We start from the raw sequence: 6000 nt of genomic DNA on the forward strand, positions 1-6000 counted from the left end.
GGCCGCAAGCCCCCATGGCGGAGGACGACTCTAGCAGGGACACAAAGTAAGCAGGAACACAGAGCCCCACATCTTCCTCAGCCCCAAACCCTCCTGCGCTTTGCTCAAAAGCATGAACGGGGAGTGGGCTGATTGTATTTAGTCCCCGAAGGTCCAGTGCCCCTGACATCTGTCATACGGTTGTTCTTTTTAGAAAAAAATAAGAGGTCTTTGTTAAAACTCTAAGCACACATTAGCCACAGGTGAAAATGAACATCTCACCCCAGGTTTTCAGCAGACTCATGATACTGTGTACAGTTTGGTGCCTTGTCTCTCTTTTTTTTTTTTTCTTTTTTTGAGATAGAGTTTCACTCTTGTTGCCCAGGCTGGAGTGCAATGGCGCGATCTTGGCTCACTGCAACCTCTGCCTCCTGGGTTCAAGGATTCTCCTGCCTCAGCCTCCCGAGTAGCTGGGATTACAGACATGCGTCACCACACCCAGCTAATTTTGTATTTTTAGTAGAGATGTCGGTCAGGCTGGTCTCGAACTCCCGACCTCAGGTGATCCACCTATCTTGGCCTCCCTAAGCGCTGGGATTACAGGCACCTGGCCCTGGTGCCTTGTCTTTCAAATGATATCTCTGCCTGCCCGATCTAACCCTGGGGTGACCTGACTCCCCATGGGTCCTTCTCAAGTTCAGCCTCTGGGAGCTTCCACGTGTTTCCCACAGTCTTCCTTGTCAAAAATCAATCACAATAACAACAGCAATACGAATGAGGCATTCACTGCACTCCAGGGACTATTCCAGGTGATTTGTAGAAACTCGTTTGGTCTTCTCAACAGCCTGATGAAATCAGAATTACCAGCACCACCATTTTACAGAGGAGGAAACGGAGGCACAAAGGGGTTAAGAATTTTCCCAAGGCCACACAGCCTGGGTAGAGCAGAGATTCAAATCCAGGCAGCCTGAACCCAGAGTCTGTGCACTTAACCATTGGGCCTCACTGCCTCTCATTTACCGGGGAGTCTGCGGGGTCTGTTGAATCCCTGGCCAGCACTGGCTGCTCTGAGCTCACTCTGTGTGGCTCCTGCATCCACAGAAGCAGGAAAGAAGGCTCCTGCTAGCACAGTGTGTTTGCACACGGCCGGCCAAATCCCACACTGTTTTCCGATGAGATGAGAGGAATTTTGCCAAAATCCACATCATGCCTTCCCCTGCCCTCCCCACAGCTAGACTTGTCCTTGCATCCACTTAAAATCGCTCCTCTGAACAACAGGCTGCAACTCACAAAGTCAAAAAGAGACAGCTCTCTACTAGAAGACCAGCATTCTTGAGACTGCAGCTTAACCAGCATGAAACTTCTCCAATAAAGATGCAGCAATCATAAGGTAGAGGCCAAGAATCATGGGAGCCCACAGGAAGGGGGGCCCTGGGCACAGGCTCCGGAGGAATGACTCAGAGGGCAGCATTTGTACCCAGCCTTGTTAAAATGTGCCAGCCAGAAAATGCTGGCCATGGGCAAGACCCTCCAAAAACACAGACCGGTGCAAAGTTCAACCTGTTTGAGCAGCTCCCATTTTGACGAGCCTGGTTCTGATGTCTGGTTAACATTCTGTGTTGAATTTTAACGTAAAACATCTTTTTGACATAACAAGAAGAGCGAAGTTCCTTTGGAGCAGGAAGGCCAGGCTCACAGGTGCCACCAGGCACATGAAAGGGCAGGGCAGCTGAGCCATGCTGCCCCGCGCCCTCCTTGGCCTACTTAGGCACATTTGCTCAATGGGCCAGAGGAACCCCTCAGGCGGAGGATCCAGGGGGGCTGGAGAGAAGGGGTCTGCGTAGTGTGGGGCCTGCAGTTAGAGCCGTGCCAGCTCGCGCCAGGGGCCAATTAAAGTCACGAGTGTGCTCCCCCCAGCCCTGGCCACCTGCCTGAGCTGGTGCCGAGCCAGCAGCCCGTGGCTGCCTCCCCACAATACGGCCTCCGTGTGGGCGGCGGGACACACAGGTGGCCAACCATTGCCTGCTCCCAGGGGTCAGCAGCCTTCAGGCCAGAGGAAAATGTATTTTTATTCAAGCAATGTCTGTGAATGCTCTAGAAGGGTGCGGGGAGGGAGGGATGGGCTGTTGAGTGAGTGCTGTTGAGGAGGGGGCAGGGGCCACATGTGTGAAGCAGAGGTGGAAATGGCTGTTCCCGGGGTGACAGCCCATGGGGAGGCTGTCCTTCTGGGAAACCCTCTTGCTGGGCTTTGGGGTACACAAGGGCAAAGCTAGAACCTGGTCCAGAGAGAGAGGAGGCCAAACTGGAGGGTGGGAAGTGTGGGAGCTCTTCCTGGGCTCCAAGGGCACTAGGACAGGATTGATTTGAGTCTCCCTCTAGGACTCCCTCACCACCACTCTCCCTTACCTCTCCGACACCAGCAGCACCACCATCTTAATCACCACCATCATCATCTCAATCACCACCACTCACCATCTCAATCACCACCACCACCATCTCAATCATCACCCACCACCATCTCAATCACCACCACCACCATCTCAATCATCACCACCACCATCTCAATCACCACCACCACCATCTCAATCACCACCACCACCATCTCAATCATCACCACCACCATCTCACCACCACCACCACCATCTCAATCACCACCACCATCTCAATCACCACCACCATCTCAATCACCACCACTCACCACCATCTCAATCACCACCACCATCACCATCTCAGTCACCACCACCACCACCATCTCAATCACTCACCACCATCTCAATCACCACCACCACCACCACCATCTCAATCATCACCATCACCATCTCAGTCACCACCACCACCATCTCAATCATCACCACCATCACCATCCTCAGTCACCACCACCACCATCAGCAGCAGCGCCACTATCATTGTCATTCCTATCATCACCATCATCATCACCATCATAAGCACTGGGGCATTTCCCAGTTGTTCTGTGGGGAATTTCAAATTGAGCCTGTGGCCACGTTTGGAGCACATTTGGTAGTGACAAGGAGCAAAGCCACTGCCATTTTTCAGAAAGGCAGTGGCCCAGGCTGTTCCAAACAGACGTTTGGAGCAAGCAATGCCCAGGAGAGCAGACCTTCAGAGGCTTTGGAGGAGCTGGCACTCCCGAGCCTCACATGGGTTGGGGGCCCTCACTATCCTCATGTAGACACTTCAGAAGCTGGAGAAGGACCCTCGGAGAACCAGGACATCGTGCCCTAAAGACCACTTCACAGAGTGGAGAACACGATGCCCTTTCCACAGATGAGGAAATCAAGGCCCAGAAGACCTGGATTTAAACCGAGACTGTGAAGATGGCCACCCCTCTCTGCAGCCCTGACTGGGCCCTACCCTGTGCCAGTCCTGTGCTGGGCACTGTTAGAGGCACGATGACTTGGACCTGGCGCTTAGAAAACCTGCAGCCCATCACCTCACTCAAAGCACCTCCAGGTGGGGGGCGCTGTTCTGGAGGGCCTCAGGGATAGGGAAGCGAGGAGAGAGGAATGGGCCTGGACAGGCGGAGACGGTGGCCACAGCATTCAGGTGGAACAAGCAGCGATGGAGCAAAGACAGGAGCGCAGGACCTCTTCAGAAGAGAGTTGGTGCCTGTGTGGGCAGGGTTGGGGCCACGTGATGGAAGCAGCCAAAGGGAGAAAAAAGGGTTCCCATGGCCTCAGCCTCCTCTCCAAGGCCCTAGGGAGTTATCTCAGACTCTGAGCAAGGGGTGACAAGCTGAAGGCTCGCAGATCCTCCAAGGGGTCCGCACAGAGCTTCTCCCAGGAGCGCCCTTCTACCTCCAAGAACCCAGCCCACAGAAACAAGGGCTGGGAGAAGAGCAGAGGCTCTGATTCTGCAGTAATAGTTTCCAAGCCCCAGGCAACCTCGAGGGGCACAGAGCCCTGTTAAGCCCTGAGCAAGCCCAGCCAGCTTTGGCTGCTGCCTCCTTCAGCCGCCCGCCTGGATTCGGCCAGCCCTGCTGAGTCACGGACAGTAAGCTCTCCTGCCTGCCCTTTCTCCTGCCTGGCCTGGGACCAGAGGCAGCTGCTGTCACCACAGGACATTGGGGGCTGGGAGGAATCGCAAAAAACCTGCTGCACCAACCAGCCAGAAAGATGCCCACCGTGCAACCCCAGGTCCAAAAAAAAAAGAATACGCTGACAAACCACTTGCTGTGCCCATTTTGAGAAAATCTGCCATCTTGCCAGTAACAAGGCGGGCCCGGGACAGGGTTGAAGCCTCACGGCCACGGGATCTCCCTTCATTGATTTTGCTCCCATTGCCTCCACTCTCTGTTCCTTGACCCTTCCCCCGGCAAAAATCTTATCCTCCACCCGCCACTCACCCCTGTGGTCTAGGGCTCATCACTAGACCAGTAGCTGCCCGCGTCCCAGCTCTCCACCTGGGCTCCCCTCCAGACGTGGACTGTAACAGTCCTTCCACACTGTGTGCTCTAAGACTTGGCGCCCCTTCTCCTGCACTGTGCCAGTGGCCTTGAGTCCCTTTAGCCGCTAGCTCAGGACTGCTCCGGGGAACATCTTACAGCCACTCCCTTGCACATGCACACCATGCAGCGGCCCCATCTCTCTCCTCTTTTGCTGCCTGGCCAGGTTCCTCCATGCCCAAACCTAACTCTGTCCACACCACTCCTGCACCCCACAGAGAAGGCAAAGTCTCATCACAGACTCCCAAGGGGTACCAGCAGCAACCATCCCTCCCTGGTCTGTCGGCTCTCCTGCCTCTCTCTCTTCAAATTTGCAATACCTCCCGAAGCTCAACTGCCTACCTTGCTTCTTATTTCACCGGCCCCTGTTGTCCTCCCAACGCAGAGCTTTGTTTGTGTCCACACGATCACTCTCACCTCCTGCAGCTGGCAATGAACTCCTGGGGCCACTGTGCTCTGGGTTCCATCCGCCCTCACAATCTCAAGGACTCTGCTCAGATATCCCTCCTGCCAACAACATCAAGGCTTCCCTTTCTAACATGTGATCCATCAGCACACAAGCGAGTTGTAATGACCCCCCTGCTTGAAAACAAAGCTTCAATAACAATTGGGTGAGCTCCCACAGCAGAGATGGCCAACTGCCCACAGCACCCACGCTTCCCCATCCAGTGTTGAGATGTGGCCTGGAAGCAGCAGTCTAGCCAGGAACTCTGTCCCTCCCCACCTTCTGCCTTGTCACCAGTTCTCAGCAGTGGGGTGTGAACGGAATAAATGTGGGTCACTTCTGGGCTAAGATGGTTAAAATGCAGGTGAATGTGGGCCGGGCGCAGTGGCTCACGCCTGTAATCCCAGCACGTTGGGAGGTTGATGGGGGCAGATCACCTGAAGTCAGGAGTTTGAGACCAGCCTGGCCAACCTCGTCTCTACTAAAAATACAAAAATTAGCCAGGTGTGGTGGTGCACACCTGTAACCTCAGCTACTCCAGAGGCTGAGGCAGGAAAATCGCTTGAACCTGGGAGGTGGAGGTTGCAGTGAGCCGAGATTGCTTACTGGTGACAGAGCGCAACTCCATCTCAAAAAAATACAAATAAAAAAAATTTTTTAAATGCAGGTGGATGCTTTATCCTCTCTTCCCCTCTGTGGCTGGATGCACATGAGCACCGCCAGCGTGGACGCCAAGCACAGAGCTGCGAGACAGGGAGAGCCTGCATTTCCAGACACCTCTTGGAGAAGAGCTGCCCACAGTCAGCAACAGCCATTTGGGACTTTAAACTATCAATAAATAAACTTCTATTGTGTTTGAGCTGTTATACATTTCAAGATTGGCTTGCTACAGCAGCCAGCGTTACTCTAATTAATGCAAACCACATCCCCATTTTCCTGCTTCTCCTTAGAGTGAAACTCCATAGGTGAGCTGCCTGTGTTCACCGACTTCACTTCCCTGCCTCCAGCACTCTCACGGTCCTGTGCCTCTCTGCATTTCACCTCACCCCTCAACAGTAAACCCTCCAGCCAGGGCCCTCAGAGAAGTCCATGCTGCCAAATCCGGGGCCTAATT

At 54.0% G+C, this 6000-nt stretch overlaps 1 long non-coding RNA gene across 2 annotated transcripts in view; it reads right to left on the reverse strand.

The window, feature by feature from the left end:
- The window catches only part of LOC116269778, a 44106-nt gene extending 38763 nt beyond the window's left edge, over window positions 1–5343 (reverse strand). For both annotated transcript variants that reach the window (XR_004177580.1, XR_004177581.1), the window contains exon 1: window positions 4784–5343. This is a non-coding gene — a long non-coding RNA (uncharacterized LOC116269778). The remainder of the gene's footprint in view (window positions 1–4783) is intronic.
- Between the last annotated feature and the right edge of the window lie 657 nt (window positions 5344–6000).

Source organism: Papio anubis, chromosome 12 (genome assembly GCF_008728515.1).
Source record: "Papio anubis isolate 15944 chromosome 12, Panubis1.0, whole genome shotgun sequence".
In the NCBI taxonomy this organism is placed as follows: Eukaryota; Metazoa; Chordata; class Mammalia; order Primates; family Cercopithecidae; genus Papio; species Papio anubis.